Source organism: Tachypleus tridentatus, chromosome 1, assembly GCF_004210375.1.
Source record: "Tachypleus tridentatus isolate NWPU-2018 chromosome 1, ASM421037v1, whole genome shotgun sequence".
Classification (NCBI taxonomy): Eukaryota; Metazoa; Arthropoda; class Merostomata; order Xiphosura; family Limulidae; genus Tachypleus; species Tachypleus tridentatus.
In genome coordinates this window covers 97,991,435-98,000,969 of record NC_134825.1, presented here as the reverse complement: position 1 = coordinate 98,000,969, position 9,535 = coordinate 97,991,435, and positions in this window count along the sequence as shown.

Here is a 9,535-nt window from a genome sequence, read left to right as displayed (position 1 = left end):
CCATTTTTGTGCTTACTGAAATCTGTATAGTGTAAAATCAGTGAAGATTAAATTCTCACCAGATGTTGATACACACACACACACTAAAAAGTAGGGTTAACATTAAGTTTCTATATTGTATGGTTGGAATGGTATGTGTAAAGGAAATACAGGAATTCATGGTAGTATGTAGTAGCAATAATAGTGATAAAAACCCTTACATACACCATAGTTTGTAGTAGTAGTCCCCTTTACTTGAATATCATAATTTGGGCCATAGTTTTAATAATTATCATAGATCCTTTATACATAACCACAATAAACTAATTTTGAAGTAGGAAAACCAAATATAATTAATGGAACCTACAAAGTTTGTGGTAGCAATACATTGTAAATAAATCAGATTTATCCACAACTTGTAGTTGCAATCCTGCAAATAAAAACATCTCTAAACAATGTTTTGTAGTTCCAATACATTGAATAAAAATAGGAGAGCCAATATTACTTTTTGAGGTGTATATTGTATATGAACTCAGAAGTCAACCATGTATTGCAGGAATAAAAACTTCTTACAATTCAGAACAGTCCTTTTGATATAAACACATTGAATCAACCATACTTTTATTCCAGTATCTTGTATAACAAAGAAAACTACTGTGCTTTTTGTGGCATATAAACACAGATGAAACACAAATGTTTATAGTTTCAGTTCAGAAAAACTCGTCATACTTTGTAACACTGGTGTTGTGTAGATAAATAAAGGAATCGGACATAACTTTTAGCTATATTTTCTTCAACATAAACACAGGAACCAAATATACTTTGTCACATGGATACTATATTCGTTAGTTTAAAATAGCAGTAATGTGATTAACGAAATTCTGAAATGCTCCATAATTAATAGTAGTGGTTCCCAGTTTCTTGTCCTTTTTTGCAAGAATGTTTTAATACTCCATAGACACATTAATTTGAAGGTATTAGGTTGCCTAAATATTTTTGAACTGCAAAGTTTGGAAAAGTAAAAACCAGTGTTGTAAAACATGCTTTAATTAAAGTAAGCATCATATGCTTCAACACACTTTTGCCAACGTGTAACGATGCTATTTATGGTCAATTTTCTATGGTCAATGATCTCCCTGAAAGCTTCTTCTGCAGCTGCCTGGTTTTGAAAGCGTTTATTGTTCAAAAATTTGTCAAAGTACTTGAAAAAATGGAAAACTGTAGGGGAAATATCTGGTTAATAAGGTGGATAAGGCAGAACATTGATTCCCAATTCATTCAATTTTTGGAGTGTCATCCTTGACAGGTCTCATAACGCCGATTTTGTTGATTTTTAGTCAGCTCGTGTGGAACCCACTTATCCAACTTTTTCGTCTTTCCAATCGCACTCGGATGGTTGGCAGTGCTTGATTTGCTTGTGTCTAGCTTTTCTGCAAGCTGTATTGTTGTACGAGGATCTGTCTCAACTGTTTCCCTCAATGTGTTTTCATCTGAGGATGGCTTCCTTCCACGACTTTTGTGGTCTTCAAGACTCTCATCTCCATGTCGAAACCTCTGGAACCAACACTGAACTGTACGTTCAGTAACAGATCAATGGCCGAATGCCTAGTTGATTTTCTGTGTAGTTTCGGTAGCTTTTCGTCCAAGTTTGAAGTCTTAGAGGGAAATCGGACGAAAGTCCTTCTTGTCCATGCTGCCTTGGTGGTTATGAAACTTACCCTGGATAAATTAGGAACAGCAGAAAATTAAGACACCTTGTAAGTGACAAACGTTGGATTAAACCAATTAACCAACGATAAGTTACTCGGTATTCAGCTTCCAAATGTCATCGTGAGAATTCCGACATTTATTTCTGGACAACCTAATATTATTCTTTTTGAAACTTTTTCGTATTTGTAATTACCTAAATTCCGTTTACTTTTTGTCTATAGTTCATATACTGTGGTTCTGATTTATATATTCCTAATAGTTCAGTCTGTAAGTTTTTTTATAAATATTTTACTAGTATGTGGGGTAGAAAAAGATTGAGAATCACCGATTCATGATCAAGGACTAGAACAAGTAGCTTGTAGTAGAACTAGCTAATATGTAAAGTACTGAGTCTTAGTATCAGTACTTTGTATTTAATCTTTATTAGCAGCATTTTGTATATTAACACAGAAATCTTTTTTTTTTCTTGAGGCCTAAACTAACATTTTTGTAAGTTGTTTTTAAACGATCTCTTACTAAATTTTCAGTTTTTCAATTTGTGTAGAAAAATGTCTATCCTGTTTAGCACGGTATTAAGACTACATTTTGTGTATATGTTGTTTTTAGTTTTTACCCATCAAGACGAGTCTTGTGTTTATATAGAATTTGAAAGATAAGTTGTATTGATGCTACAGGTTTATTCATCTAAATTACTCAACCCAATCCATCATTTTATCCCCCTCTGTTGTGGGTAAAAGACAAGTAAAAAACATCATGCACATAATATACAATCCACAATTGATCAAGCAAATGGTACAACAGATGTTTCAAGAAGTGAACAGTAACCCTCTCTTTATCTTTATGAAGAATAAACATAAATTACATCAGGGAAGCAGTTCTGTATTTTTGGCTCTTGGGGATTTTGTGGATGAAAGACTCTTCTAAACAATATTAAACACTTGCAGATTTCCATTTTCTAGAATTTTTTAGAGGTGGAAGTGCCAGTATGTCAGAAAAATACTAGAGAAGTTTAAGCTCCAATTCGAGGACAGTATCTCCTATTTAACACTCACTGTGCTAATTACATACTATATCTTGCACTTTCCAAATCTTGTGATATTCAGTGCATGTGTAATATAACCCTGTTCTCTCTTGTGATAGGGATTTGTGAAGTGAAGACACTGTGAGAGATGACGTTAAGAAATAATTGAAAACAAAGGTAAAATTACTAAAAACATCTGAAGTTATGTAGATAAAACACCAGTATCATTCCTCATCTATTACTCAATAATCCTGTCTTATTAGTCTTGGTTTAGACTGTTTCAGATTTCTTCTAGTTCTGTAAAATGATGAAAAGTCACTTTTATTTTCAAAGAGTAAATAAAACATAAGAAAAATTTGGCGAGGTCTTTGAAAGTCAGCTACATGATTTTACCATAAGGTCCTGGCTTTCTCGTAACTTCGGTCATGCTTGCACCGTGCAAAAGTGGACGACCGATTTCGAAACACCTGAATTTTATACGTACGGCAGTATTATTTGGCTTTTATGGTATTTTTCCTCGTAAAATTTGATTTTGAAATTTTATTTTTTTCCAGTGAAAAAAATTGTAATTTTGGCTGGATTTCTGACTGACCGAGGTCTTATAATTAAATAAGTGGTTCTTTATATTACAAATTATACAAACACGTGCGTGTGTGCACATCTCTTCCTAAAGAGGCAATCTATCAGACGACCACATAGGAATAAAAAAAAAAAAAAAAAAAAAAAGTGGAAGTAGGAAAAAATAAAAAAATAGCCTAATATTATTGTTCAGAGTTTATGCGCTGAAAGTATAAAATAAAACACACAAACTCCAAATTAAAAAAAAAATGTTTTCTGTCTGTCTGTGATTTATATCCATAATATGTAATATAAGGATTCACTTCTTTTCTGTATGGTTTTCAGTAGCTTGTCTCATTAAAAAGATATGCATACTCGCATACACGTGGACAAATAAGATAATTAATAACACTTGCAGGCTTTCAGGGTCCACTTAGTATGGATGCAAAAATTTCAGTTTTCTGGGTTCTTTCTTTTTGGAGCTGTGTCAGTCACGCGTCCATAGATAAGAACGGGTCGTCTGCCCGTGATGTCTGCGTAATATAAGGAAATACTTCTTTCCTATGTGTCTTCTCGCTAGCTTCTCTCATTAAAAAGATGTACGTACCGTACGCATGTGGATAAATAACAACGGTTTGGAACACATAGTTTTTGTTACTATGCTGCATTAACTAATTTGGCAAAGTTGTGCTTCACTTTGCTGCACACTACGATACGCCAAAGCTAGATTTAGGTCATCCAGTTGTTCTTCCCAAAGCTTATGTTTATTAAGTCATGGAGTCCATCCTCTAATAAAATCATAAATGCTGACATGTATCATTGTTGCTATTGCTGCGTTGACTTTTACAACTAAATAATGATAAATGATACATGCAAATTGTAAAAATCTTACCACACAAATATTTCTGGTAATACTTGATAAATGTTACAAATGCAAACAGTTACTTGGTTGTATTACATTATTGATGTTCAGGGAATGTTGAGATCAATGTCCTTACATGTTCCACATCATATTGTATTTGTAGCAACAAGTATTACAACTATTGGCAGTTTGTTTGTTGTGTAGTACCAACTTTCATGAGCCAGAAATACAAAAACCAAATATGATAACACTGTTCATTTTGCACCTATGTAAACACCACTTTAAATTCCCATTACTGGCCTTAATATCCTGGATGAATGGTTGAAGATAATTTAACACCAGAGTGTCAGCCAAATTTGTTTTAGTAAATAAAGTTATTGGTCACAGTGTTCAGTCTATATTAAAAAGCAAAACAGCTTTAGTCCGAGCAGACAATTGTATAGTTCGTTTGTTGAAGTTGGGCGATACACGTTGATAATAAAAAGCTAAGCTTAAAAAAGATGCATGTGTTTTACTCCCAGGCTTGGACAAGTCTTCAAAGACTACAATCTTCACATAATCTGAAGACACTCTGTTCCTCTCTGCAATGTGGTTCAGTACCTTCACAACTATATTAATAAATGCACACTTTCCTATGTGTTAAAATACCATTACTAAATTTTAAACACCAGAGCTAAACATGCAACCAAGTACATAGGTAAAAAACCATTACAACCTTCAGATATTTATTTATTTATATTTATTTTTTTACACATTATATGTAAATATAAATTACTATTATTTACAAATAGCTTTTTAAACTTATTTTTCTTAGAAAAGTAAATAAATAAGTATAGCAAACAACTATATCTTCTAGTTACAAACTTTGTACTCATCTGCTGCTTGCTCTAGGTTGCTAAAACTTATGGATTTTATTAAACATTGACACAATTCTTGCACCATAGGTAGTTTGCTGTCCATGTATATCATGCATCATAAATAGCTAATAAATTTTAAAAAATCATGAAGATATATCTGCAAGTAATATCATGACACTGAAAAAGTACAACTTTCTTGTATAACACTGTCAAAGTCAGCAGCACAATAATACAAACAGGTTTTTACACAGCTTATCTACTTGCTGAATGTTCACACCCTGGAAACAATGCAGCTGTAAAAGCTATTACAGTAGCATTAGCCACAAACCATATAGGCATTGATGGTTTCTCCAACAGAAGCAATACACAAATGAATCATGAATTACAGGGGAATCAACTGAAGGGCCTACAACTAGGTTGGGTACTACTTTTCATGTAACAAAGTGAAGTGTGATGTTTGGACATCAGAGAACGTAACAAACAAAGACGTATGATATATATATATATATATATATATATATATGTAGACTGTATCAGCATTTACTACTATAAGGTGATGTTCTGTACTGTTGCTATCAGTTAAAGTAAGTAGTTCTGAGGTCTTTAAATCAATGGAACTTGAGAGATAGTGCAAGTATTGTATTACACGTGCTTCTAATCTAGTAGAATGTCCCAAAGTACGAACAAAATAGGAAGCTATATAAGAGAATGTTTCCATGTTTTAATATTAAAATCAGTTCCTATACAATAGAGTAAATATAAGACACAAATTAGAAAGGCAAAAGTGAATTTTTTGGGAAAATATTTTAAGACACAAAAGTCTTCTGACTGGACATTGATAGGTGTATGGTTCACTGACAGTAACATTCCTGAAAAAGAGCTTTGGAATTAAAGTCTGTAGATACTTACAGTTTCCAAACGGTACAAGCTATGGGAAAAGTTTTGCACAAAACATCAGTTCGTCAATATAGATGAGATTTATCAGAAACAGCAAGAGATATTGTTGGTACTTACACACAGTGTTTATAGAAATAAATAAAAAGAGTAATTGGCTGCATCTTATTCAACTGCACTGTACGATACTTAAATATTTTACTTTTTTTTTAAATTGCTTACAAAGCTACATGAAGGCTCTCTGTACTAGCTGTCCCTAAATTAATAGAGAGGGACAAGAGGTAAGGCAGCTAGTCATCAACACCCACCACCAACTCCTGGAATACTCTCTCACCAATGAATAATGGGATTCACTATAATATTATAATGCCCTCACTTTTGAAAGTGCAAGTATGTTTGGTTTGATGGTGATTTGAACCTGCAGTCCTCAGATTATGAGTCAGATGCCCTAACAACCTAGCTACTCAGGCCTGATTTGACTTTAAGAACAAGAAAACTTTAGTGCTGATCTATAATAATTGTGCAAAAAGTTATTCTGTCCCACTTGAGAAATGTAGATGGTTCTTCTAACGTAGGTCCAGCATCATCCAAACTGCTATACTTGACAAATGTAACTACAAATCTTAACTGGTGTATGTTGTAATTTGAGATAGATTTATAATAGATGCTAGTTATATCTGAAAAGGAAGATTAAATGATGTAAGAACTATATTTTCTAATCTTTTGCCTTATTTATAAACTGCATAGGTATTTTCTTAAAAACACCCAGACTATTACTGATAGTAAATATGCAACTTCTAATATAATGCAACATTAAATTCTGACAGTTAAAAGTCTACATTAATCTTGGTATAAACAGAGTAACAGATAAGCTTCTCCCCAAAGATGATTACGACAACAAGATATTCTTCATTACTTTATCAAGAGAGTCAAAGCAAATCTATTATTTATGCACATTTCAGCATACTATTATTAATAATTTCAATAGAGAATACAATTGAGAGCATCAAGGGCTAAATATCATCATCAGTCCGATACCATGGTAGAATAGATTACAAAGATAGAAAAGTGTGCAACTGTAATGAATTATGATAAGAAAGATTAACACATTATACCAGAGCAACGGCAGGTTTTCAAAATGAACTGATTGAAGCAAAGTTTCTTATAGATGAAATGCATGGTCAGTCCACAGTGCAGACATACCACAGTGTTCACATTAACATGAGGAATGGTGAAAGCCTGTTTTTACTGCTGCATATGATTTAAATACCAACAATGGTGATGTGCAATTTTAAAAGAATTATGACAACAGAGTCATGGAATGGAGGTTTAAGCTTAAGTTCAGAAGCAACTTGTTTCTAAATAGACTGGGCCATAATGTATCTTTGAAGTAAAGTTGTACATCACTAATGCAGGCATGGAGGGGCTCTGCTTGGACAATTATCACATTTGCTATAGCTTAAATAGTGGCTCAAAGAGAAAACATTAAATAAATTAACATAAATTGGTTGAATTGTATGGCACACCAATATATGTTTTTTCTATTTAGGTCTGTTTTTGCTATAAAATGTTTTTCTGCATGAGGTTAAGCACAAAGCTACACATTATGGGTATCACATCACAGATGCTGGTATTGTAAGTCCACAGGCATACTGCTGTGCCATTGGGGACCACTATAAAACAAACAGCTAATGTATAACGTGAGTAGGAGTGACAGAAGTGTGAATAAGGGGAATGACTAATCAATGAGGTGGTGCAATCACGTGTTTGTATGTAATTAAATACAAAAATTTTAAACCAAAGTTTGTGTAGGTTTTGACACAAATTTGTTTTAGTAAATGAAATAAAAATATTTCAAATGATTTTTAAATCTTCAAACTTAATGTTGAAAAATGTTATGGCGATATATTTTATATGTTTGAAACACTACTTTGCTGAATGCCCAGGTAAAAAACAATATTTCACTGGTACCTCCACTTATGAACTTCTCGCACAAGAAGATTGATGAGTAAGGGGATAGTGGGAAAAACGTGTCATATGATTTTACCCTAGTTGTTGTTGTGAGGTACATGCACATTAATATTTAATGCTGTATATAGCCTCATAGCAAAATGCACATATATTTTGTTACACACATACGTACACTTTGTTACCGACGTCAGCATATTTTGTGGAATTTCACAACAAATAAAAAAAAAAAAAGCTGTATTTGTTAGAGTAGTTCAACTGTTCAAGGTACCGGCTACAGTATCAAAAATAACTCCCTATACGATAGGTTGAGTTGAAACTGTTTAGTGGTTAAATTGACATTAATACCATAGGTGGATATATGTCTAAGAGACTGATACTTCTTGTGCAAATGTACCTGTACCTTTTGGCTGTATTTACATACATGGCCATACATTTAGGTCTGAAGAAGCTATTTAGATGTACAGTGAAAGCTGTGCTCTTATAGCACAGAAAGCAAATTGGATTTTGTTACAGATAATTTTTCTCGTGATATCAAAAACGGTGAAGATCCTGACCATACATGTGTTGCTATAGTAATAGGCAGAATAGAGGTACAGGCAACTGATAAAACTGATAATTAGAAGAAATATTTTATTGATTTCTCTGGTAGTTAGCTTTGGTCTATCTATATACTGATGTGTACTGTAGTTAATAGCATAATAATTTCCACTGAATTTTGCTTGTGACTATGTTTTGTTCAGTACTGATACAGTTTACTTTTTCACATCATAAATGGCAGCATGTAGCAGACAGTATAGCTACAAGTGTTACTAGTCTGCCATAAAGGCAAACATTGTTTCCTGCTGGTTATACTTATTTGAAATTTATCAAATGATATAGTTTCCAGTACAATAAAAATTTTCTAAATTTTAAGTAATTCACTTTCAGTAACATTAAAATTTTCTACATTACTATAGTTAGCTAGGTTACATATATATCGACACTTACTTGTCTTTATAATTTTTTTTATTATATTTACTTCCTATTCATTAGCTATATTTTTGTGCACTAGCAATGCCAAGAGTAGAGCATGCATGTACTTGATTCAATTTTATTATATCCTCACGGTCATTATCAACTTACCCACAGATCTAATTATATGCCCAAATTAGTGAGTGTCCAATATATATATATATATATATATATATATACTAGGATCCCAGACGGAAGAGTTCTATGAAATAATTAGAATGATAGGGCTTGTTAATTTTCTGTCAGCTTCTCTGGAAAAGCACTTACTTAGATGAAATTTGAGTAATTTCGATTCTTTCATTACAATTACATTATGACCCATGAATTATTTTACACCTACTTGAAACTTAAATAGTGAACATAGCAGACAGGCACACACACATGTAGAGTTAACAAACGTTTGTTAACTCTACATGTGTGTGTGCCTGTCTGCTGTGTTCACTGATGTGAATCAAACCCCTGATTTTGGTGTTGTGAATCATATGACTTACCACTGTCCCACCAAGGGACTATTAGTTTTGTGTTCACACGAAAGTTTAGTTTACTCTTGGTTTCAACTAATAAAAAAAAATTAAGATATTTCTAGGCATTTTCCAACTTTCTGAACTTCTGTGATTGCTTTGTTAATGTGAATTTTAAAAATGGTATTCTTATGTAATTATGTCAATGAAT